We start from the raw sequence: 27,042 nt of genomic DNA, 5'->3' as shown, positions 1-27,042 counted from the left end.
CATTACCATAAGCTGTTAGAGCCAGGATAAATAGCAATATCCTCTATTTGAGTGTGTTTCAGAGCCATGGGCCACGTGCATGGAACCTCTGAGGACATTGCATGGATTGAACATTCCTGGGGTTCCATTCCTGACAATAAGTTGCAGGACTGACTCTGAGGCACATTGATCTGTTCGAAATCTCACTCCACAGTGGAGGAAACTGAAATGAGAAGTTCGTGACTTATGCAAGTTGAGATCTATCAGGTTCTTATCTGGGTAATCCCCTGAGGTGAGGTTGTGGCCAAAAGTCCACATGTCTGTTCTCAGTTTGTTTGGTGGGATAAAAAAATGGGTTATTCTCAACCCCAAGCTCATAGGCTGCAGATGTGCCTAAAACCCCTTTAATTAGAGTTTAATCCTTTCCCGTTACCCTGTTATTTTTAATGCAATTGCTTGATATTATTGTACATCCTTGAAGAGTTCTTAAGGTCCCTGATATGACAGTGTCACAATTCTGGACACAAGGGAAGAAAATACTCAGCACCCTCATTCAGACTATGCCAGGAGCCAAGACTCCTTTCCCCAAAGACACCCCAGTCTTGCAACACAGAAGAACAATGACATCTCAACACCTGCTTCCTCAAAGTTCCTCTTTGTTTAGAAAATGCAGCAGCTTGTTTTATGATTCAGTTGAAGAAATGGAATTGTACTGGCTACAGAGTAAGCCATCAGGTCCAGGTCTCCTGATGTCTTGATCCTTGGCTGTCATTGAGTTCATCTGGAGAGGCACAGACCTGGAAGGCAACCTTAATTAGGCTATTTCTAAGACATTCGGGATCAGTCTTATATTTATACTGTATATGTATTAATTTTATTAGTGTAACTTGGTAGGCACTGGTCTAGCCTTCTTTAAATTGTCATACCATACTGGGTGTGGTGGTGCACACCTGTAATCCCAGCTACTCAGGAGGCTGAGGCAGGAAGATTACAATTTTGAGGCCAGCCTAGGCAATTTAGCAAGACCCTTAAAAAAGTGGTGGTGGTGGGGAGTAGGAATATAGCTCAATGGTAGAGTGCTTGCCTAGCAAGCATGAGACTCTGGGTCCATCCCTAGCACTGCGAACAGCAATGACAAGAAAACCTACCTCATCACCTGGACCTGTTGTAGTGTTTAAAAAAAACAGAACCAATGGCATCAATCAAAGTAAACATGGGCTGGATGTGAGCTTACCTGTGTGATTAGTCACTATCCTGCCTTCTTCTGCTTCTCAAAAAAGGTTTCTTGATTTCAACAAACTTTAAAATATTTATGTACTTTATTTGTTTTTCTGGGGATTGAACCTAGGGCCTTGTGCATGCTATGTGGGCATTCTAACCCTGAGTTACATCCCCTGCCCTTTTATAATTTTTGAATCCCTAAGGATTTCAAATCCAATGATTTATTATGCTTTAATAATTTTTTTCTTGAAATATTGCATGTGTGGCGTTTTTCAGCTATGTTGTATATATGGATAGCTGGTTCCTGTTTATTCCCGAGTAGTGTCTGTTCCATGAATTACCACAATTTATCTGATTGGTGGTTGCTGGACGTCTGAGTTGTTTATAGTTTCAGGGACAATGAACTAGCTGCTATAACACTCCAGTGTAGGTGTTTGTGTAACCCTAAGTTTTCATTACCGTTGGGTAAAAGCCGAGGAGTAGAATTACTGGGTCACATGGTAAGTGTATATCTAACTTTTAAAGAAACTACAAAGCTGTTTTACAAATTGGTCACACCATTTAGCCTTCCCACCAGCAGTGTGGAGTTCTATTTGCTGATTGAAACGGTTTTGGGTGGAAGCATAAGAAGGAAGGAATAGGCTGATTTTTATAGGACAAATATGCTCAACTGGGGCTGATTTACCATTGCTGTGGGTAGTGGCCACAGCTGGTGCTCAGAATCCGGTCATCGTCTCCGAATGAAGTAGCTCACTTTGTCAGACTTTCATCACCCTGTGGTGGCTGAGAGCATTGCCACTGAGGGCTGCTCGAGGACACAGGGCCTGGTCTTGGGCATCCTTGTTGTCTCACCTCCTAGCAGTGTCTGGTGCACAGTGGGTCTCAACAGCATTGGCTGATTTGAGTGGCATATGTCACGGGTGGCCAGAGAGTGCCAGGGAAGGGAAATCCAAAGTGGGAATTGCCTATTTTCCTTTTCTGTTGGGGAGAAGGCACTAATGGTCATGAATTTCACCTAAAAACAGTAGATATGGGAAAGAACTGAAGAACAACCAAATATATAATGTCTGTTGGGAAGGTCCCATTGAAGGGAGAGTATGAAACCACTGGAAAACATCAAGAGCAAGTCTATTTTTGATTCAAAACAGCAAGAGGTACAAGACTTTCGTTCACCATACCACACCTTAATTGCTCTGACCATGTGCACCAGTATGAGGACCTGGATATATTTGGGATCTTTAGATGCTGCCCGATTTCCGCTTTGGCTTAGGTGTAGTAAGACCTGCGATGCCTGCCTGCTGATAGCTCCTGCTCCAAGGTGCACCTTCCTGCATTGTTAGCGACCTTGCCTTTAGATCATTCCCTGCCTCTTCTCTTTCGTTTGTTGTTGTGAGGTAGCTGGCGAGAGTAAAACCTCCAAGTGCAGAAAGCGAGGGTGTCACTCATTCTTAAAGTACTAAGACACTGGACTCTCCTATAGATGTTTCCATTTAGCAAGCAAAGCCATATTCTTCCTCCTTCCTCACTTCCCCACCTCCACTTTGATTCCTGAGAGCAAATTCAGGGCCTCTTGAGTTTGAACCACCTTAGATTAATTGGCACTAATGCAAGTGTTCGTTGCTGTGCGTGGGATGTTGCCGAGTGCAAAATAGATTCTGTCTGTGCCCGGGAATGGTTTCTTCTCTGCAGGTGTGTGATTTATTGTTCTGTGAAATGTGCTACTGGGTGCCACTGCTGTCCCAGAAGCAGCACATTCAGCTGCCAACACAGAAGGACTTGGGCACAGACATGTGCTTATGGCCATTTACAATTTAAGTTGATCTTACTGGACGTGCTCCTCATTGCCATACAAGCAACTATAGAAACTAGGAACTTTCCGTCAAGTGGAAACAGTCCCAGAAGGATGTGGGTGCCTTGGAGGAAGGGGGTCTCATCACCAGCAGAGCCCAGGTAGTTGTGTGGGAGTGAAGGGAGTACCCTAGAGGTGGCCAGAGCTGGGACATGATGGGGTTTGGGTCCCAGAGGCCAGGATTCAGGACTGCTCTCTACTCTGTAATTGTAGGTAATTTACTTAAAATTCTGAGCTAAAGATTTCTCAAACGGCATTCTTTACACTTAGATCAGTCATCTTACAAATTGTTTTCTCTTCATGCCACTTGCTCTGTGTTCCTTTTAATCTCCTTTCTTGCCCATTTTTTGGATTAGTTAGGTATTTAAAATTTGTTCCATGTCTTCCCTCCGTTCTATGTTCCTTTGCAGGTTACACAGGAGCCTGGAGATGACCAGAGCACTGCCTTACTGAGTTCCAACTCAACACCATACACATGTATCTTCTTGGACAATGCCCGGACCTAAAGATTTCATTTCATTTACTTTCAGTCCTCCCTCTTATGTGGTTCTTTTCATGTAATTTAATATTTTTTATATTTAAAACATCACAAAATGTCATTGTTCTAAAAATGTTTAATTTACTTGTTCAGTGCCCCTTTCTTACCCTTCATTTCTTTCTGTATGTGGTAGACAGAGCAAGGACCCTCACCCCCCCCCACCCCCAAGATGTCTGCACCTAATCTCTGGATGCTATGATTGTGATAGGTTCTATGACCAAGGAGAGTTAAGAGTCCAGAAGGGATTGAGACTGATGGTCAGTTATTCTGGATTATCCTGGAAGGGCTCAGTCACAAGTGTCCTTAAATGTGTAAGAGGGAGGCAGAAGAGGAGAATGGCAGTGTGAGACCCAGCCCGACATCACTGGTGTGCTACCAGGATCCCAGGTGAGATGGCTGGACCTGGAAAAGTCAGGAATGGATCCTCCCATGAGTCTCCAGAAAGGAATACAAACTGCTGACACCTTTAGTATAGTCCTGTGGGACCCATTTTGGATTTCCAATCTCTAAGACTATTGGAATATATTCACGTTCTTTTAAGTCACTTCTCTTTATTTGTTGTAGCAGCAATAGGAAACTAATACGCTCTATCTCTGTGCTTTCCTTTGGGATCACTTTGCTTCTATTGAAGGACTTGTTTTAATAATTTTCTTTAGTGTGGGCCCAGTGATGATGAATTTTGTCAGATCCTGTTTGGCTGAAAATGTTTTATTATGCATTCATTTTTCACTTTGTAATTTCATTGGCCTCTGCTCTTCTTTCCTTCCTTTTGACATGTTTAGTGTTACAGATTTCTTACTGAATGCTGCTTTAGTTACATCCTACATTTTTTCTTTTTTCTTTTTTTAGCAAAGGAGAAATACAGGGAATTCCTGTCTCAGAGGTTGTCATTCTGTCCATCAGAATGGCTTTTAAAGAGGTGATTCAAAGGCTACATTCCTATGTTCTCTGTTGGAGTTGTAATTCACTTGTTAATTTGGGAGATAGTCATTTCCTGAGATCTTCTAGTACCATCCTCAAAGTCTGGATTACTTCTTTCCTATAGTGGGTATGTACTCAAGGGCAGATAAATCTGCCTAAGATGGACATCCTACAAATTTTGATGCTATATTTTCATTTTTACATAGTTTAAAATATTAAAAAACTCAATAGATAGCATCACCAACAGACTAGACCATTTGGAAGACAGATCTTCAGACAATGAAGACAAAATATACAATCTTGAAAATAAAGTTGACCTCACAGTGAAGATGGTAAGAAACTATGAACAGAACATCCAAGAATAATGGGATACCATCAAAAGATCAAATTTAATATTTATTGGGGTAGAGGAAGGTTCAGAGATTCAAACCAAAGTAATGCATAATCTCTTCAATGAAATAATATCAGAAAATTTCCCAGACATGAAGAATGAATTGGAAAAATCAAAGACAAGAGGCCTATAGGACACCAAATATACAAAATTACAACAGATCTACACCAATACATATTATGCCTAGCATAGAGAATAAGGATAGAACTTTAAAGGTCGCAAGAGAGAAAAATCAGATTACCTAAAAGAGAAGACCAATTCGGATCTTAGCAGATTTTTAAACCCAGACTCTCAAAGCCACGGCCAGTCTTGGAACAACATATACCAAGTTCTAAAAGATAATGGATGCCAACCAAGTATCTTATATCCAGCAAAGTTAAGCTTCAAACTTGATGGTGAAATAAAAATCTTCCATGATAAACAAAAGCTAAAAGAATTTGCAGCAAGAAAGGCTATACTACAGAATATTCTTAGCAAAATATTCCATGAGGAGGAAATGAAAACCAACAATAAAAATCTGTGAAGGGAAGAACTCCAATAAAAGAAAAGCCAACCAAAGGAGAAATCAAGTCAAGCTAAATACCAAAAAAATAAACAAAAATGTCTGGTAATACAAATCATATTTCAATATTAACCCTAAGTGTTAATGGCTTAAACTCATCAATCAAAAGACATAGGCTTGTAGATTTGTAGATTTAAAAAAAGACCCAACAATATGCTGCCTTCAAGAGATTCATCTCATAGGAAAAGACACCCATAGACTGAAGGTGAAAGGTTGGGATAAAATATACCATTTACATGGCCTACATAAGTTCATACTACTTAACAGAACCATACGTCAACAAGAAATAATAGTTCTAAATATATACACCCCAAACAATGGAGCATCTACATTCATCAATCAAACTCTTCTCAAGTTCAAGAGTCAAATAGATCACAACACAATAATTCTGGATGACTTTAACACTCCTCTTTCACCAATAGATAGATCTACCAAACAAAAGCTAAACAAATAAACTATGAAACTCAATAATCAATAACTTAGACTTAACTGACATACATAGAGTGTATTACCCATTGAAGAGTGAATACACTTTCTTCTCAGCAGCACTTCTCTAAAATAGATCATATGCTATGCCACAAAGCAAATCTTAGTAAATACAGAAAAGTAGAGATACTACCCTGCATTCTATCAGACCACAATGGAATGAAATTAGAAACCAATGATAAAATAAAAAATAAAAGTTACTCCAACACTTGGAGACTAGATAATACACTATTGAATGAACAATGGGTTGCAAAAGATATCAAAGAGGAGATTAAAAAATTCTTAGAAGTAAATGAGAACACTGATACAACATATTGAAATTTCCAGGACAATATGACGGCAGTGCTAAGAGGAAAGTTCATTGCTTGGAATTCATTCCTTCAAATAAGAAAAAGTCAACAAATAAATGACCTAATATTAAATCTCAAAGATATGAACAAATCAACCTCAAAAGCAGTAGGAGACAGGAAATAATTAAAATTAGAGATGAAATCAATGAAATTGAAACTAAAGAAACAATTGAAAAAATTGACAAAACAAAAAGTTGGTTCTTTGGGAAAAATTTTAAATAAAATTGATAAGCCATTAGCCATGCTAATGAAGAGAAGGAGAGAGAAAACTCAAATTATTAACATGCATGATGCAAAAGGAAATATTACAATGGACACTACAGAAATGCAGAAGACAATTAGAAACTATTTTGAAAATTTGTACTCCAATAAATAGAAAATATCAAAGACATCAACACATTTCTAGAGGCATATGATATACCTAAACTGATATACACAATTTAAACAGATCAATTTCAAGCAAGGAAATAGAGGATGCCACACACAATTGAATTCTATAAGACCTTTAAAGAAGAACTAATACCAGGACTTCTCAAACTATTTCATGAAATAGAAAAAGAGGGAGCACTTCCAAACACATTCATTCTATGAGGCCAATATCACCCTTATTCCAAAACCAGACAAAGACACATCAAAGAGAGAAAACTTCAGACCAATATCTCTAATGAATATAGATGCAAAAGTTCTCAATAAAATTCTGGCAAACTGAATACAAAAATACATCAAAAAGATCTTTAGAACACTAAAGAAATGCAAGGTTGGCTCAACATATGGAAATCAATAAATGTAATTCGTCACATCAATAGACTCAAAGATAAAAATTATATGATCATCTCAATAGATGCTGAGAAAGCATTTGATAACATACAGCATCCCTTCATTGTTCAAAATGCGTGGAAAACATTCCTCAATATTGTAAAGGCTATGTTAAGCCCCAGGCCAACATCTTTCTAAATGGAGAAAAATTGAAAGCATTCCCTCTAAAAACTGGAACAAGACAGGGATGCCCTCTTTCACCGCTTCTATTCAACATAGTTCTTGAAACACTGGCCAGAGCAATTAAACAAAAGAAACTAAAGGGATACGGATAGGAAAAGAAGAACTCAAATTAGCACTATTTGCAGATGATATTATTCTATACCTAGAAGATCCAAAAAGTTCTACCAGAAAACTTTTAGAACTAGTAAATGCATTCAGCAAAGTAGCAGGTTATAAAATCAACACGCATAAATCAAAGGCATTTCTGTATATCAGGGACAAATCCTCTGAAAGAGAAATTAGGAAAACTATCCCATTTACAATAGCCTCCAAAAAAAAAAAAAAGAAACTTGGGAATCAACTTAACGAAAGAGGTGAAAAACGTCTAAACTACAGAACACTAAAGAAAGAAATTAAAGAAGACCTTAGAAGATGGAAAGATCTACCTTGTTCTTGGATATGCAGAATTAATGTTGTCAAAATGACCATACTACCAAAAGCACTATACAGCTTTAATGCAATTCCAATCAAAATCCCAATGGCATTCCTCATAGAAATAGAAAAGCAATCATGAAATTCATCTGGAAAAATAAGAGACCAGAATAGCCAAAGCAATCTTTAGCAAGAAGAGTGAAGTAGGTGGCATCAGTATACCAGACTTCAAACTATATTATAGAGCAATAGTAACGAAAACAGTAGGCTATTGGCACCAAAATAGACAGGTAGACCAATGGTACGGAATAGAGGACACAGAGTCTAACCCGCATAACTTCAGTTATCTTATATTAGACAAAGGCACCAAAACATACACTGGAGAAAAGATTGCCTCTTCAACAAATGGTGCTGGGAAAACTGGAAATCCATATGCAACAAAATGAAATTAAGCCCCTATCTCTCACCATGCACAAAACTCAACTCAAAGTGGATCAAGGACCTAGGAATTAAACCAGAGACACTGTGCCTAATAGAAGAAAAAGTAGGCCCAAATCTTCGTCATGTTGGATTAGGCCCTGACTTCCTTAATAAGACTCCTATACACAAGAATTAAAATCAAAAATCAATAAATGGGATGGATTCAAACTAAAAAGCTTCTTCTCATCAAAAGAAATAACCAGTGAGGTGAATAGAGAGCCTACAGCTTGGGAGCAAATTTTTACCACTCACACGTCAGATACAGCACTAATCTCTAGGATATATAAAGAACTCAAAAGTCTTAATACCAAAAAAACAAATAGCCCAATCAATAAATGGGCCAAGGAATTGAACAGACACTTCTCAGAAGATGATATATAATCAATCAATCAATAAATGAAATAAATCTCTAGCAGTTAGAGAAATGCAAATCAAAACTAAGATTTCATCTCATTGCAGGCAGAATGACATCTATTAATAATACAAACAACGTAAGTGTTGGCAAGGATGTGGGGGAAAAGGCACACTCATATATTGCTGGTGGGACTGCAAATTGGTGCAGCCAATCTGGAAAGTAGTATGGAGATTCCTTGGAAAACTGGGAATGGAACCACCATTTGAACCAGCTATCCCACTCCTTGGTCTATACCCAAAGGATCTAAAAACAGCATACTACAGGGACACAGCCACATCAATGTTTATTGCAGCACAATTCACAATAGCTAAACTGTGGAACCAACCTAGATGCCCTTCAGTAGATGAATGGATTAAAAAAATGTGGCATATATACACAGTGGAATATTACTCATCAATAAAAGAGAATAAAATCACGGCATTTGCAGGTAAATGGATGGAGTTGGAGAACATAATGCTAAGTGAAGTTAGCCAATCCCAAAAAACCAAATACCAAATGTTTTCTAAGATATAAGGAGGCTGATTCATAATGGAGTTGTGGTGGGAGCATGGGTGGATTAGAGGAACTCTAGATTGAGCAAAGGGGAGGGAGGGGAAGGGAGGGACCAAGGGGGTAGGAAAGATGGTGGAGTGAGATGGACATCATTACCCTAAGTACACGTATGAAGACACGAATGGTGTGACTCTACTTTGTGTACAACCAGAGATATGAAAAATTGTGTGTGTAATATGAATTGTAATGTATTCTGCTGTCACACATAACAAATTAGAATAAAAAATTTTAAAAAATTAAAAAAATCCATATGCATGTTTTGTGTTGATATACATTTTCAGCAAATTTGGGTAAACATTAAGCAATGCAGTAGCTCGATCATATGATAAGAGCGTGTTTAGTTTTGAAAGAAACTGCCAAACTACCATTTCCATTTCCACCAGCTATGAAGAGAGTTCCTGTCACTCCATATCCTCATCAGCATTTAATGTCATTCTCTGATTTTTAGAAAGTACTATTTGTGTTTGGTTTTCAGCAGCTTTTCTGTGATGTATGCTTCTTTATACTTATAATTATCTGTATTTTGGCATCTTTTATACATTTTGGGAAGATTATCAGCTACCATCTCTTCAAATATTGCTTCTTTCAATTAGAAGAAGGTCTAATGATAGAAACAGAATCACTAAGAGCTGTGTACGCGCGTGCGCACACACACACACACACACAGACACACTCAGTTTTTAAAATAGGAATTTTTTTTTAAAAAGTTATTTATTTATTTTTATTTAAAATAGGGGTTTGACCTTAGAAAATCAGCCACGCTGGTCTGATAGACTCAGGTTGTTCCCCTGTTTATGGCCTCAGCCACAGTCAACAGGACAGAGAAGTAGAAAGAGAAGACGGGATGTGCCAGATGGGCTGGAACCCCCCTCTGTTTCCCATTGCTTCCCAGACTGCAACTTGGATGACAGGTGTCCTGCACAAGCAGCAACCCCCACCCCTTCGTGGAGCTGCATATGCACCTGGCCCAGGAGTTGAGGAGGCTGAGAAAGGAAAACTGACCGGAGCTGGAGGATGCTGCGGGTCAAAGAGGAAGGCAGCTGTTTGCTGCAGCAGCTCCGTGCTCCCTATCTTGACCTGAGCGTGAAAGGAACATAACAGCCATTTACGGCCGCCTTCTGAATCTAGGAATGTCTCTTGTGACAGCCATCCCTGCGAGCCAGGGACGGAAACTGGCAACAGTAGTACTGGCTTGGCCAAGTTCACATGGCACATTGTACAATTCACCCCTCACCTGATGACCTCACCCTTCTCTTTCTGAGACCCCATTTTCTTGCTTGTAAGTGTCTTTTACACTCTATTTCGTACTTTCCATACTTTTGGATCTGTGTCCTTCAGTCTGGATATTTTTCGTATTAACTATGTTCCACTTAACTAAATCTCTTTTCTGTTTTTGAGTCTCTTGTTAAGCCTATCTACCGAGTACTTAATTTTGATAATTTTCCTGTTAAATTCCATTTGTTCCTTTTTAAAAAATAATTTCTAGTTCTAAACCGAAATTGTCCGTATTCTCATTTATTTCCTGAACATGTTAACCACAGTTATTTTACATCCATATTGTGTCATTCTGATATCTCAATCTCTTGTGGGCTTCTTTCTTTTGTTTTTTGGCCCATTCTTGTCATTTTATTGATTGAATCTGCCTACTTATTTTTGATTGAGTTATAGGCATTGTCTATAAACATAGAAATCTTTTAAGATTTGAATGATTTTTTTTCCTTCCTCCCAACAGAATTTGCTTTTGCTCTGTCAGGCAGTTAATATAGACTTTAATCAGAAGTTGAGTTGATTCAAACTCAGCCTTGGTTTTTATAAAGGCCTGGGTATTTCCATTCACTCCTACTTAGGAAAGTGTATATTAAGAGGAACTCCTTTAGGGGTCCTAGCTGGAAGCCTTATGTGTGTATTGACTTCTTGGTGGGTCCTGAATGCCTATCTTTCCAGCTTTTTGAGTTTCCTCCTGGATTCTTTTCTCGGATTCTCATCCTTCTTGCTGTTACTTTTGAATAAACTACTTAGGGAAAAATTGACGTGGGTCCTTCCTCTTGAAGTTTGCTCTTTTAAGACCTTGCAACCTTTGTGGTTCTTTTATACCTCCAAATAGATTTTTTATATTTTTTCCAAGTTACCCTAAAGTGGCATTTAAAAAAAATATATTTTTAAGGCTTTGTTGCTAGTTTTAGAGATTATGAAGTTGATCTGTGAAAAGTGAGTTATATTCTAAATTCTGAGCTATAGCAATCTTAGGTTAAGTGAAAAATGCCCTTGGTGAAGTTTCTGTGGTCTGTTACTCATTTTAAAAGTTAGTTGTACTGCGCTGCGGGGTGGAAAATTCATAATTGACAATTTTATTTCACAGAGGAAGAAATTAAAGTGGCAGCAATTGAAAACCTAGGAATAAATCACTAATGTTCATAATTAAAGATACGAGTAGAGTTTGATTTTGTACTCTCCAATTTTAAGCTCAGAAAATCTTATATCTTTTGATTTCATTTTGCTTTATTCATGAATACAAAAAAAAAGGTTTTAGATTCCCCTTTTCAGCTAGTTTTTTGGGTATTGTTTGGCTGGTGATTTGCCGAGAGTTTGGCTCTTCTGGGTTCCACCTCTGCAGTGCTTAGGTGACCCTTGGGCATGTCCACATCTTTAAATCAGTGACTTCCACTTTTCCTAGCCACTTTGTCTTCAGTTTTTAATTTTGTTGAATTCTAAATTATTTAAATCCTGTTCTAGTCTTTCCCCCAATTGTCTCTGTGTCCTTGTCAACCACCATCCTAGTTATGTGCAGCCTTTCCCAACTCTGCATTCATAGCCATCACATGGTAGTTTGGAAACGGCCCCAATAGAACTACTTACATCATGAAAATTGGGAATCACTACACATCAAGGCTTTTTTTCCTGTAGAGCAAGTTACTAAACCTTTACCAGCATACCCATGCTCGTCCCTCCATGTAGCAAAGTGCTATCAACTCAAAGATGGATGCAGATCTGGTGCCACAGAGTGGGCTGGATCACCACTGAGCATCACCAACAACTTAAGTCTGGAATTTTAGCTCTTGTTCATAAAACTCCTGTGACCAACTATTCCTGCCTCTGTGGATCCCTAACTCAATTCTTCTTCTATTCTGGTTTTAGCCTCTCACATTGGTGGTTGAGAAAGAGCTGGAATGAAGTCATCCCTCTTCTCGTTTTGTCTTCATCCCAGTTTGCAAAGCTGCAGAGAGCATAGTTGACAATGCCTTGTGTTCTACAGCATGCATGGAAACTGGGGCGTGGTGTAGGCAGCGGGGAGCCTGTATTTCCGGCAAGGCTTGCCTTGGTTTGCAGCACTACCAAACTGGATACAGATAAACGGAGGGTTACAAAGTCAGTATTCCCTGGGAACAGAGAGTATGAGCCTCAGCCTCCCCAGGCAAACCATCAGCAGAGCTAACGAGGACTCACTGCTGTTCTGGTCTCTCTCTGGGAGCTTCCCCAAAGCATCAGTATCAGGGCACAGCTGCATGAAGATTCTGTGTGTTGATGAAGCTGGGTTTCATTTTTCATGTTGACTTGTTATGCTCAAGTGACAGAAACTTCTATTACCTTTGTTGTTTTAACTATAAAATGAGTACCATGTCAGTTGACTTTTCTTTTTCTTTTTGTTCTGGGAATGGAACCCAGGGTTTCTTTACTACTGAGCTACATCTCCAGCCCTTTTTATTTTTTATTTTTGAGACAGGGTTTCACTAAATTGCTGAGGCTGGCCTCAAACTTGCAATCCTCTTGCCTCTGCCTCCCTGAGCTGCTGGGATTTGTGCCACTACACCATTGAATTTCTATCTTCTTTACCACAACAGTACTCATCCCCTTATTTCATCTTTTCAAGAAACCTCTATGGAAATAACAATAAAATATCTTTAGCAATTATTATCGATTGATCACTTCCTATATGCCATCACTATCCTGGGTACTTTACATAAGTGTCTCCATTTAGTTCATACAAATCTATATGAGATAGGTACTCCTGTCAACCAGTTTCCAGAGAAGACTAAATGTACTGAAATGTTAAAATAATTTGTTCTTGTTGAGGTATTACAGAAAATGGTAGATTCAGGATTTGAGCTAATATAAGACTCTGAAATCTAATTTTTTCTTTTTCTTTTTTGCGGGGCTGGGGATTGAACCCAGGGCCTCACGAATGCTAAGGGAGTGTTGTACCATTGAGCCACACCCTGGACCCAACGTAACCACCCTGCCTCTTAGAAAAAGAGAAAGATGGAAAAGGGCACACGATGCTGCTCCTTTTACTTCTTAAAGGGAACAGGTGTCACCTTGGTCTCCTGCTTTCAGTCCTCCGTGGTTCGCAGGAGGCTGTGAGGGAGGGTGGGGAGCACAGAGCTCCCCTGGGGGCAGCTGGATTGGCTGCTTTCCTGCTCCACACCCGGCTTTCTCCCCGAGTCGGTTCAGGCAGGCGAGGCTGTGACTCCCGGGGGCAGGCGCTTCTTGCCAACTCCAGTCTTAAATTGCAGCACTCCGGAGGGGATTAGCACCTTGGAATCAGTGTACAGAGCAAACCTGAGTGTCACAAAGCAAATATTTCACATTTCATGTTAAATCAGATCCTAAAACAAGTGTGAAGAATTGGGATTAAGTGAGAAACGTACATTTCAGGAGCTGAAATGGGTTTTGATCAGGGGGAAACCCTGCCCTGTCCCATCTCTTCCTGGGGAGTCTGGATGCCGTTCCATGGGCCGGATGTCACGAGGTGCACTGAACAGCAAGAGATGCTGAGGTGAGGCGGGGCAGGCTGGGTGGACAGGTGTGTGACCGGTGTCACACCAGCTTTTAGACCTAGGAGATTAAAGTGGGACTTGGCGTTCAAGAAAAGGTATTTAAAATTAAATTAAAAGGACACTAGGGGAGGAATGGCGGCCGCTGGATAGCCGCAGCATCTCCACGGCCAGGTCGGCATCCTGGCAGGGGTCAGGCTGCGGGGCAGCCCTGGGCTTTTCCTGGATGCCGCCTTTACCCAGCAGCCGCGGCCGAGGGAGGAGCGCGGGAGCCCCACGCTGCCCGTCAATCTGGGGCTTGTGGCCTGGGTTTTGTGAGTGCGTGTGTGCATGGGAACGTCCGTGCTGCGTGTCGTCCTTGAGCAGAGGTAGGACCCTAGCATGTCCTGGCAGAACTCCCCATCTCCTTGTTCAGCGAGTGTCCGGCTGTGAGCTGGAGCCGTGGGATTGGAGGCAGGCAGGGGCTCTGGACGCCCAGGAGACGAGGGAGAGGCCCAAAGTCAGGGCCTGGGAGGGAGGACATATTGCTGGGAGCCATTAGCCAAGTAGGTATGACAATTTCCTTGCCAGCATACCCCATGTTGCAGTGACATTGAATGTACGTGACCTTGCTCAAGGACCAAGGCAGATTAGGGTGTTCCCGGTTTTAAGATAATCGTGTTTAGGGCGTTCCCAGTTTAGGTTCCAGGTTTAAGGTTTAAGATTATTCCTGCTGGGAATAGGGCGTATCCTGCTGCCTGAGTTCCCCTTGAGTTCTCACGGGATTTAGACAGTATATTTTGGAGATAGAAGCCCAGTGGAGGTGAATTTGGGCAGAGAACGTGGATTTGGGCAGAGAACGTGGATTTCCCCAGAACGTGATTGTAGACTGGCTGGTGTGAGTTCGGGAATAAAGAGTTGCTGTTTGAATCTACAAGCTGTGTGGTGGCTCGTGATTTTGTGCCCAGCCAGACTGTGGCATTTGGTGGCCCGTACGGGGAACTTCTGAAGCTTAAAGGTAAGTGAAATTTCTCACCCCTGAAGAAGAGCGAAAGAATGGGTGTTCTTGTTTTGACTTATTTTGTTTTTATTTCAAGTTGCCTGTTCCTAGAACTTTCTCAGGCAAACTGGGGAAAATGGTTGACTCAAGGTTTGAAGTTGTTCGCCTCCGAGCAAGAGAAATTGTTAGAGGAAGGAGGCACCCCAGTGAGACCAAGAACAATTAGGGCATATGTTGATAGAATACAAAAATGTAGCCCATGGCTTTTTAAAGACGAGTTATTAAGTATATCAATGGGACCACCATGGTATCCTGTAGAAGGATTTTTCTTCAACAAGAAAGAGATGGCTAGTTCTGTTTGCTACACTTGTCTAAGATCTTGGTTTCTACAAAGTTCTGATTAATTTACAAAGCTAAAATGTTGAAACATCAACCACTCTTTACTTATTAAGTTACATAAGGTAATATATTTAAGCATGTGTGTTTTCATAAATTGGTGAATGGAAAAAAGGTTTAATATTGCTTTGGTCTGTGTCTTTGCTAAAACAAGGTTACTAAGAGTTAAGATTCTATCATGTGTAATTTATATACAAAGAGTATAAGAAGTTTCAGTTGGGTTTCAATTATAGTATTATAGTATCATAAAAAACATGAAAGTCTTTCATCTTATTAAAGTGGAGTAATTTGTCTAAATCAGAAATTTTATAAGAGTTGTTTCAGAATGTAAATTTATAAAAAGGGTTAACAGTTAAAAAAGAGATATAAAAAGATTCAAGATGTGGGAATATATTTTAATATAAAAGGTTAAAGGAAAAAAATGTTTTTAGATGAGATAATCTCTGTGTGGTAAAGTAAAAAGTTGTAAAATGCCATTTAAAAAGATTTTGAGGAAACTAGACTTACTTTAAAAGCTTGAGAAAAGAAGAAATAAAAAAAAGGTATTTGTCCATGGCAGATTGAGACAAAGCTTCTCAATGGAGTTAAAAAAAAAAAAGCCTTTGGTTGAAGGGCAGCCATGTAAACTAACATTGAAGTGATTTAAACAAAATCTAAGCCTCGTTTAAAAGTGAAGTTGTAGGTGGTGAAAAAGTACATTTAAAAGTACAGTATAGATGATAATTAAAAGGTTAAATTGAAGATGGTTAAAATGCCTTCATGATGGAGGAAAGAAGCTTAATCTTAAAGGCATTACTTTAAAAAAATGGGAAGATAATAAGATAAAAGATATTTAGATAAAGAAGATTAAAAATTTAAAGTGAAAAACTTTAAAGACAGAAGTATAGAAAGTTAAAAAGAAAAAAGATAAAGAAGATGTAGAAAGATAAAAAAATGTAGGAAGACAAAAATTTTAAACCCACAAAATAGGAAAAAAAAAAACTAGGAGGAAAATAAGCAACTAAGGGTAAAAATACAAACCTTAGGAAAAAAAACTAGAAGATAGAAATAAGATAGAAAATGGTTGAAAATGTCAAGTAAGGTATTACACAGATAGAAAATGCAAAAAGCTAAGACAACTATTAGATACAGACATATACTTATTAAAGCAAAAAGAGGGAATTGGAAGGGGATATATATCCCCCAAAGATAAACTTAAAATAACGCTTTTTACTCTAAACTTTTTAAATTTGGATTCATCAGGACTTAGTGCTGCGGAAAGGCATATGTATCCAAAAAATGTACATAAGCCTAAGGTACTTTGGAAAGATATTCTAACAGGACAATGGAAAGGTCCTGACCCAGTGATTGTCTGGAGTTGGGGGTCTGTTTGTGTTTTTCCACAGGGAGAACAGCAGCCGATTTGGATTCCAGAGAGATTAACTAAAACAATTTCTACAGATCGAAAAGAAGATGATTTGACTCAAATCCATAACAGCTGATATCCAGAACTCCAGCTTGGCCATTCTTACATCTGCGACAGTGATTAACCAGTGATGCAATTTTTATTTCCTTGCCAGCGCACCCCATGTTAATTGTGGTAGTGCTGGCATATCTTTGCTGATGGTGTCACCAGTGATGCAATTTTTCCCAAGGAGCCGTCAATTGGCTTGGTGTTGTGGCATTTCTGTATCCTCCTCCCTTCTGCTAGTGATGGTCTAAAATTTGGGGGCCAATGGCTATATGCTGGACCTGTAGTCAGTGACGGGTATGATCCAATTGCAGTGGTATCAACCTAAGACAGGAGGCTGACACCTAAAGGTCAGTTTTCCGATGACGGGTAAGAACCATATGTTGAATTGGACAACCTACCAGGCACGGTCCATAAGCCACATTAACCTCACTCCCCCACTGGCACCAAGGCCAAATTTGGGGGCCAACAGAGGTGAGGCAAAGAACCTCACCCCCCCACTGGTGCATAGACCTATCCACAAGTATGGCTGTATGCTGGACCGGTAGTCAGTGACGGGTATGATTCAATTGCAGTGGTATCAACCTAAGACAGGAGGCTGACGCCTAAAGGTCAGTTTTCCGATGACGGGTAAGAACCATATGTTGAATTGGACAACCTACCAGGCACGGTCCTTAAGCCACATTGCTTGTTGTTTAATTAATCAGAAGGGGGGAGATGCTGGGAGCCATTAGCCAAGTAGGTATGACAATTTCCTTGCCAGCGTACCCCATGTTGCTGACATGTTGCAGTGACATTGAATGTAAGTGACCTTGCTCAAGGACCAAGGCAGATTAGGGTGTTCCCGGTTTTAAGATAATCGTGTTTAGGGCGTTCCCAGTTTAGGTTCCAGGTTTAAGGTTTAAGATTATTCCTGCTGGGAATAGGGCGTATCCTGCTGCCTGAGTTCCCCTTGAGTTCTCACGGGATTCAGACAGTATATTTTGGAGATAGAAGCCCAGTGGAGGTGAATTTGGGCAGAGAACGTGGATTTGGGCAGAGAACGTGGATTTCCCCAGAACGTGATTGTAGACTGGCTGGTGTGAGTTCGGGAATAAAGAGTTGCTGTTTGAATCTACAAGCTGTGTGGTGGCTCGTGATTTTGTGCCCAGCCAGACTGTGGCAACATATGACACCCAGTGAGCCCAGCGCTGCCCGGAGGGCGGCAGGTGGCAGCTGAGGCCGACCTTGCAAGAAGATCCTCCGGCTCCTTCTGTGCTAAAAGGAGGCGACTTATTTTTAGTTCTTCCCGCCTTCTATTGCTTAAGTGTTGGCTTGTTTAACTAAGAGGCTGTTGCGTTTAAAATTCCCTAGATTTTTCTAAGTTGTAGTTCTAGAGCTGACACTGACACGCTGTCTTTGTGAAAAGAATTTTTTTTAAAAAAATAAAATCAAGTTTTTCTGTTTGAGGTTTCCACAGATAATTATGATAACACCACGACTGATGCCTGATGTGTTATCCATCACCCCAACGACAGCAGGGTTCCCCTTCCTTGTTGCTCACTGACCATCTGGAATGGCAGGGTGGAGGCCTCCCAGGAGATGGGGCTCTCTGGGGCTTGGATGCCAGCGTCAGTTACCCAACCTCTCTCCAGGAGGATCCGGTAGAACATGTGGCTCTGAGAGGTGCCCTTCTGCTTATACTCAGGCCATGTCCTTTACCTACAGGACAGGACAGGGCTGTCCCCCTTGTCTCGCCCTGGGTCCCTGCCCCCACCTCCTATCGACCACTTGCTTTACATCTGCAGGACTTCAGTACTGGCTGCAGTGTCTGCTCAGGCTGCCAGAACAAAGTTCCATAGATTTGGGGGCTCCACAGAGACTTCTTGCCGTTCTGAGGTCTCAGAGTTGGAGATGGAGGAGTTGGCAGGGTGGTTTCCCTGAAGCCTCTCCCCTGAGCTGGGGACGCCCAGTCTCGCCTTCTCCTTATTTCTCCTGGGGGCCGTGTGCAGTCAGCCTCTGTGTGTCCTAGAAGTTCAACAGTTGTTGGAATAGAATCCCTCAGGTGACCTTAGCTTGACTGATTTTCTCTTTAAAGACCCATCTCCCAGTACAGTCACATTCCAAGGCACTGGGGTTAGGACTTAACATACCGGGACGGGCACGTAAACAGCCTTTCCTTGCTGGACCAGCCTCCAAGCCACATCTTCTCATCGCCCCCCTGACCACCTGCTCCTTTCACCTTCACTGCCAATGCCAACCCCAACCTCTTAGGCACCATCCCTCTCCCTTCCTAGGACTCCCAGAAAGGGGATCTTGGTGACCCGACATCCAGCTGAGATGGTAATTCTTCAAGACCCTGTTAGAAGCCCCTGCCTCCTTTGTGCCCTTATTGAGGCTGCACAGAGCTGGATCTGGTGCGGGGACATGCCACAGTGTGTTGGAAGGGAGCTGGGGGCCGCAGGAGGTCCTCACTCTTCCAAGTTTAGTGCTTGGGGGCCACCCCCTGCCCACCCTTGGGGTGCATCATACTCAAACCTCATTTTTTTTAATCTAAAATATATTTTAGTTGTTGACGGACCTTTATTTTATTTATTTGTATGTGGTGCTGTGAATCGAACCCAGTGCCTTGTGCACGCTAGGCAAGTGCGCTACCACTGAGCCACACCCCAACCTCAAACCTCATTTTTGAAGTAAGGTTTCCATTTCCCCTCTGTTCCCAATTCTGCTGAGCAAAGTGGACCCTTAAGAAAAAAGGGAGGGCAGGGGTTGCGGCTCAGGGGTACAGTGCTTGCTTGGCACATGTGAGGCCTGGATTGGATCCTCAGCACCACATAAAAATAAATAAATAGAATAAAAAAAGAAAAAGGGGAAACACAGGTTGTGCTTTCTGGGGTGTCTATGCCTCATGTGTGAAGATGTGTCTGGGAAGAAGAGGTCCTGGCTTCTGAAGAGGCAGTGGCTAGTGAGGTGGCTATGGAGCCTGGTGGACGTTGACTGAGGACCCCCAAACCTGGACCTCGGTGTAGTAACCAGTGTGGAGCTCTTGGGGCACAGAAGTTGCTTCTCTGCTCTTCTGACCACTGCCAAGTGAAAGTGATTTGCCAATCTAAGGCCCGTGGCTCTCACAGGTGGTCTGCAGACTAGGAGCAGGAGACCCTGTGGAATCGGTTAGAAGTCCACCTTGTCTGCAGAGTCAGGAACTCTGTGTGGACCAGCAATCTAAGTGGCTAACGAGCCCGCCAGGTGTGCTGGTGCTGCGGGTTTGCCCCCTCCGCTGCGAGGCCTGGAGTTACAGAAGGCACCATTGCTCTGCTGTCCTGAGGCAGGCTGGGTGGATGTGGAGAAGAGTGACGCTGAGATTACTATGATCTAGCCACTGTCTGAAATGCAAACATTTCATCAGGTATTCCACTCAGAAAATGTTTTTAATAATTGTTGTATTTACATCTATATCATACTTTTAGGCTATGGTGTTTGGTCCTTTCTGAGTCATTTATTTGTTCACAAAAATGTATTGCAGACCTACTATGAACCAGCAATTTGCTAGCTCTTGAATTCAATGATTAGGAAAACCAGGGAAGTACGTTCTTTTGAGTGTGTTTGTGTAGTGGCCAGAGGAGGGATGGATGTTAACTAAGCAAAGAAATTGTATTTGTGTTTAAGCCTTTACGTGAGGTAGAAATAGCAATTGAACAACCAAATAATTATAAAATTACAAATCTGTTACAGTCTATGAAGGGGAGGTGTGAGGTTGGTTGTCTAAGGGTCAGGGAACCTTTCCTTAAAGAAGTAACTTTCAAGGTGAGGAAAGTGGTCGTTAACAACACAACAGAGGTGGAGGTGGGGAGATAAGGAAAGGAACATAGGCCTGTTGTGAGGATGCAAAGATACTGTAAGGAAATGAAAGTAGGGATTTGGAACCATACTGTGGGTTTTAGGTTTTAAGAGTAATGGGAAGCCCCATGTATTAGTTTGCATTCACTAGGTAATGCTGTGTAACAAGCATGCAAAAAAAAAAAAAAAAAATCTCAGTGGTTCCCAGTTACAAATTTTGTTTTTTTGACTCATGTTACATCTTGACTCTGGGCCAGTCACAGGTGTGCTCCATGGGCCCTCTTCACCCTAAGACCTGGCTGAAGCAGCATCCTAAATCTGGGTCATGTTTTTCTCACAGCAGAGGCAAATGAGCCACCAACAAACCCTGAGATGCCCCAGGCATGGACCCCTCTGATCATATTCTACTGGGCAAAGTGTCACCAGGCTGAGTCTCAGGGAAGGGTGGGAAGGTGGGGGCTGGAGGTGGGCAGTTAGGGGCAGACATAGTCAGGGTCAGGGTTCTTTCCACGGGCGGCCCTTGAAGAGTGTGCCTGGGGCTGGTGGCAACACAAGAGATCTGTTTTGAAAAATAAAGCAACTGGATGAAGTGGGTCCCCGAGGAGAAGGTGGGGTGAGGACAGGTTTCATGTCCTATTCCAGGCTGAGACGATGATCACCAGGGTCAAGGGGCAGGGCTGCAGATGGAAAAATGAGATTGGAGAAAAATTTTGAAGTAAAAATAAATAACCTTGATATTAATATGGGCTTGGTTTGAGTATGTTCATTTTGAGGTGCCCTGAAACCTTCCGTGTGGTGTGTCATATCGACTAGAGTAGGGTACAAATTCCTCAGAGTCCCCCCCTCCCGTTTCTTTTGGAATGTGACCTGAAAGTTGTCTGGAGAGTAGCTTTCTTAATGGGAATAACCTTTGTGTCTTTATGTCCTTGATTCCAGAGTCTGTAGATATTAAAATATTGTTCATAGGTGACAGCTCTTCCCCATTTTTGTCTCAGGTTATTCAGAAGAAGGAAGAGCATTCCTCCTGTCCTTCCCACCTATTGGTAGAGTGTCCCCCTTCACCAGGGGCCTGTGCCTCCTTCCCCTTGGGGTGGGTGGGAGCTGAGGGAGTCCCTTCCCCACTCTGCGTCCACAGACTGAGGCCCAGCACAAGGTTCCAGCATCTTCCTCTCAGAAAATTGACAAATACGGTCCCGGACGGTGAGCAGCTGAAACCACCAAGGGCTCTTGGACCTCGGGGGCGGATTTTCATCCTAAACCAGCCCACCTCTGAGTTCAAGAGGTGTCAGTACTTGGAATGCAGAGCGGGTGGAGCCAGGCTCTCCTGTTCCAGGAAACATGCCGCGAGATCCCAATGCACCTTTGGGCTGGACTCTTGGTGACAGCCTCCTTCCGTTTGTGACTGAAGTTGCAGGGACAGGAGCACACATCCGCCAGGTCGGACGTGTGGACCTCGGGTCTGGTGTGGACACACTTGACGCTTTCCCTCCTGAACGCCATGCTGCGATTACGCCTCCATTTCTTGCCCTCTTCAAAACTCCCCAGAAGTTCTGTGTAAGGACAAGTCACCAATATCACACAAGTGTGTACTGGGTCCTCTGCATCTTGGTGCTCCTCAAAGTCCCTACCTTGATGCACAGAGAGGGGGCGCAGGGGCTGCTCATTAGAACCAGTGACCTCTGCCTTGGCTGGGAGGGGGAGTGGTCCCCCCCAAGGGCAGCTTCCGCCTGCTGGAGCTGGTGGCGGGAAGAGTTGAACCTGAGCTGACTGAGGTCATCGAGCCGAGCTGGAGTCCCGGCTGGGTTGGTCACTGAGCTAGTTATGTAATATTCAGACCTTAATTTCCTCATGGAGCATGAATAGGAATGGAGGGATGTAATGTGCACAAAGCACACCGATAACTAATGATGTCACCTCATGGAGACACGGTAAAACCTACCACGGGTTTTGTTTGTAAAACAGGGGTAGAGAAGTAGTTCACGTGTAAAAGTAATCCTGAATTGCCTCAGGATGTGGCTCATTATGGACGGGGGACTTTATTCTGCCAATTATTGGACCAGGAAACTTCACCTGGATAAGGACATCCAGCCACTGTGCCCTTGAGGGCTCTGTCCTTCCCTGTGGCTCAGTCAGGCCTGGCCACAGTGGGGTTTGTAAAGGGCCTCAGAGTATTGAGTGGCTTGTCCTGGAGGCTTCAGCTGGGGTGGGCTGGAATCGTTATTTATTGTTGAACTTTTGTTAACCCACTGCATTGAGGGGCTCTGGGGGAGCCACTGAGTGATCTCTGCAGCCAGTTGCTTCTTCCTAGTTGAGTTTGAAGCCTGGGGTCGCCCTTGGGTTCGCCATGTGGGTGGGAGGCTCTTCCTGAGAAGGAGCATCTTTCCATGTCCCTGTGCAGAAGACTGATGGCGGAAGCCAGCCGCCTGCCTGCGGAAAAATCCCAGGAGGAGGCCTGGCAGGGGCGCAGGACTGAGCAGAGGACCTGGATGTGAGCCTGAGGTCTGCCGCAGCTCGGTGCACATGTGGGTAGGTGAACCTGGGGCTCTTAATCCTCCACTGAAAGGTGACCGGAGCCACTCTCCACCTTGGCTTGTGGCTTTCCAGAAGGGTCTACCCCCAGAGGGTATCCAGTATAAGAAGGAGAGTGCCAGAATATTACTCAGCCACAAAGGAATGGAGTGCCCACGGTAGGCATCCACGGCTGCACCTCGAGGAGAGCAGGGTGGACGCAGATGCCAGGCACAGAAGGGCAGTGCCTTGGGACTCCTCCTAGCTGAGGTTCCTGCCGCAGGCACACCAGACCAAGAGGAGCAGAGGCTGCCAGGAGCTGGCGAGGTGGCAACGGGGAGCCGGAGTTTGCTGGTGGAGTTTGGTTTAGGAAGATAACAGTTTGGGAGAGAGATGGAGGTGGTGGTTGCACGGTAACGGGCCTGGATTTGACGCCATGGAATCATCCCCCGAAGCGGCTAGAGTGGTAGATTTTATGTATACTTCACTACAATAAGAAATAAAAAAATTAAGGCGTAAACATGGAACAAACAGGTTATAGAATAATTGTCTTTTTCTTTCTTTTCACAGCTCAGGAAGAAGCACCTGGCTGCAGAGATTACTCAACGGGCCCGCAGAGCCCCTCAATGCAGTGGACTGGAGGACACGGACAGGGACCTGGGCTGCTATGTCCGGGCGTGGGAGCCTTCTGGCCTGGACAGTGTGCCCTGAGGGAACCCAGGATGGGAGTCAGGCACTGGCCTGGGTCAGGCCTGGGTCAGGCCTGGCTCCCGCTCTTCAGTGGTCAGCGTGAGCGCTGCGATCCTCCTTTCTTTGTCTGTGGATGCGGGGTCATTGCAGTCGGCCTCAACGCCCCCTTAGCTCTTCAATTCTCAAATTCCATTTACTTTTGGATCCGGTTCCATCCTTTTAAATGCTGTCACCTTTGCTTACTTTTATAAACACAGGAGAGCAAATCATATTTGTTTACTAACTTAAACAATGAATAACAACAAAAACGTGAAAGAAAATCCATCACCTCTGAGCCTACAGGTTGCGAGAAACCCCCTGGCTCCCCCGGAGCGCCCCAGGCCCGGCCAGCAGCCTGGGCTACCGGAGTCTCCGGCCCTGGAGGGGGCGGGCAATGCTGCTCTGCCGCGCCCTCTGGTGGCCGCTTTCCGTCATGGTCACCAACCGCAGGGTTGTGCCTTGGGCTGCCCAAGCGAAAGATTTAATTTACTCCGACAAATATTACATCTGGTGCTTCGGGTAGAGACACGGAAAATGCCATCTCTCTTTTCTGGAAGTCTCTCTCTTAGTGGCCAGTGATGAAGATGCCAGAAAAAAGTAGCCCATTCATTATATTTATGTTGTGTGAGATTGTACCTCAGAGGGTGAAGTCAATGAGAAGAATAAGTAATTGAAACAAGCATTTTTGTTCCCTTGGCAGAAATTCAGTCATTGGCAATATACCTATTTTACAAAGGGAGATTAGATAAATTAGAGATTAAAGAAAGGGGAACAGATGTTTTTCCTCTGATAAGCATCATTCTATCAAAAAAGCAAAGAAACAACAACAAAAAAGCAAACCTCCGGAGACTTGGACTTGGTGCAGAAAATGTGGGGGCAGAAATCCTAGGTTGGGGGAGACGTGGCCTGCACAGGGTCACACCTGGATGGTGTGGACGCTCTCATCGTGCCATGACTCAGCGCAGTCCTTCCATGTTGTGAGGGTGCCAGGCGCCCCATGAGTTTTGTGGGCTCTGCGCCAGACGCCTGGTGGACCTTATCTTCACCCTCGCAGTAGCAGCCACTGAGGGGCGGCCATGTTGTCATCATTGCACGGAGAGCAAGGAGGCGGGGGCTCTGGGCGGGTGGTTTGATTCAGATCAGGCCCAGCACAGTCATGGTTCTCAACTAGGGCAGCAGCAGCACTGGGAGCAAATTCTGGGCCCCGGACCTCGTGAATTGAGAACCTGGGTGGTGGGGGCAGCAATCTGATCTTCACAAGGCCTTGGGTGGATCTGAGGCTGCTCAGGTTTGAGGACCTCAGAGGGCCTTGGACTCCTCTAGGAGACTGAAACAATGAAATCACAGGTGCTGGGACCCCAGGCCCCTGGGAAGTGGATACAATTCACAGTGCAGCCAGCTTCAGAGCCACTGGAGTAGAGAGGCCAAGTGGGGCTTGAACTTGCCTCTGTCTTGCTCATCCGTAGACCTCGCCGCCTGGCAGATTCTGTAGTGTGCAGCCTGCTTCTCCGTGCGTGGGGAGAACGCGGAAGCCGTGCACCTGACTACCCGCAGTGCAGAAGTGGCTAGTGGCCCAGCAAGCAAGGCCCACACGGACCTGGCATTGTGCCCTCCCGAAAGCCAGTTGGCTCCAGAGTGGGCCTGCCGTCCAGTGCTGTGGCTTCCCGGGAGTTGGCTGCCAGTCTTCGGGGAGATTTATTTTCCTCTGAGAGAGAGCCACAGGGAGCCATCATGGGCTGAACTGATGACCCTCTGGTCTTCCTCTGAGCTTGGCTGTGTCGCACTCTGCACCTGTGAGAGCCACGAGGAGCCCACGTGAGCCTGGCAGAAGGTAAGATGGCAAGAGCCGGTTCCTGATGGAGCTGCTGAGGGCACGGAGGTCACTCTGCCAGCGGAAAACTTTCCCTCTCCAGGTAGAAACCCAAACACAGCCTTCCCCATAGCACCTACCTTTCAGGATCACCAGGTCCCATTCTGTGCTTCTGTGTGGGTCCCCTATTTGGAGGACTCTGGCTTGGTGACCAGCCCTCCATCATCTTGCCTATTTTTCTCTCTCGCTACTTACCGTGGTCTGTTTTGCAGTGTGGGCATTTCAGCACGTATCTTATCTTTATCTGTCAAGTTCATGTTTGAATTTGCCACATGGCCTGTCATCAGGTCTGGGGGGAGGCTGGGGCATGGTCAGCCCTCAGAAATTAGTTCCTGTGTCATGAACAGATGATCGGTGATGGATCCGTCAGAACCTGGGGTGGGGTCAGAAGAGCTTCAAGAGACAGGTGAGGAAACCGAGGCCCCAGGAGGAGTGACCCCCAGGGTCAGGCAAGTACCTGAGGGTGGATTCCTATAACCAGCCGGGGTCCCCTGCTAACTCTGTTACTCCCTTATTAGGGCCTGGCTTTTCTGGGAAGAGGAAGGCTGCCTTAATTCTGTGTGTCCCTAACTGTTGACTCAGGTAGCCTACCTGTGGGTGCCTGTTCCTTCTTACAGAGGTCTTCTCAGGGGCTTCCTTCCATAGGAGGGAAGGTCCGTTTCTGTCTACAACTAAAGCTTTATGACGGGATCTACCTAGATGGTAAACATCACCGGAGAGAACTATTCAGAATAATGGCAATGATAATGTTCAGTTTGCTCAGCCACTCGTTTTTGATTTGACGGATGTTCATTGAGCATCTGCTACGTGAGTACTGGGCGCGCACTTCAGTGAGTTCATGGGACATTCAAGTACACTCTGCAGGGAGAACCCGTTGCTGTGGGAGCACGGAGGAGAGCTCCCACCCAGCGATGGGGAGGGCGTCAGTCAAAGCACCGAGGGTAGGTGGGGAGGGTGCTGGGAGGTACAGGAGAGTGTCTCAGGTGAACAGGAGGAAGGGGACCGAAGCATGGAATGTACACCATTTTCAAGTGTGCCATTCAGTGGGGTGTGGTCGTTTCTATGGTCAGTTCTCAGGTCGTGCAGACATCACCATGTCCATCTCCAGCAGTTGCTATCATCCCCAGGAGAACTCTGTCCTCTGTAAATGACACTTGACAGTCCCTGGTCCCCGGCCCCTGGCAACCCCTGTTCTGCTTTCTGTCTCTAAGGATGTGTCTGCTCTAGGTACTGCGTGGAAGTGCGATGATGCATTTGTCCTGTGCTTGAAGTTTTCTCTGAGGATGATGCTTCCAGCATCAGCCTTGCCTGGCGTGTGTTGGTGCCGCATCCTTTCCAGGGCTGCATAATATTCCGGGCATGTGCGTA

The 27,042-nt window shown here is 43.9% G+C and overlaps 1 long non-coding RNA gene across 4 annotated transcripts in view; it reads left to right on the top strand.

Annotated features, from left to right (window-relative positions):
- LOC124100943 (uncharacterized) overlaps window positions 1-27,042 on the top strand; it is a 353,895-nt gene that overhangs the window by 116,185 nt on the left and 210,668 nt on the right. For all 4 annotated transcript variants that reach the window (XR_009227998.1, XR_009227999.1, XR_009228000.1 and 1 more), the window contains 2 exons: window positions 22,966-23,093; window positions 23,646-25,635. This is a non-coding gene — a long non-coding RNA (uncharacterized LOC124100943). The remainder of the gene's footprint in view (window positions 1-22,965; window positions 23,094-23,645; window positions 25,636-27,042) is intronic.

The sequence above is a fragment of the Marmota monax genome, unplaced genomic scaffold (assembly GCF_021218885.2).
Source record: "Marmota monax isolate L192 unplaced genomic scaffold, Marmota_monax_Labrador192_F-V1.1 WCK01_AAM20220418_F8-fsc00164, whole genome shotgun sequence".
In the NCBI taxonomy this organism is placed as follows: Eukaryota; Metazoa; Chordata; class Mammalia; order Rodentia; family Sciuridae; genus Marmota; species Marmota monax.
Note: the sequence above shows the minus strand (reverse complement) of the source record. Positions and strands in the feature narration are given on the sequence as shown.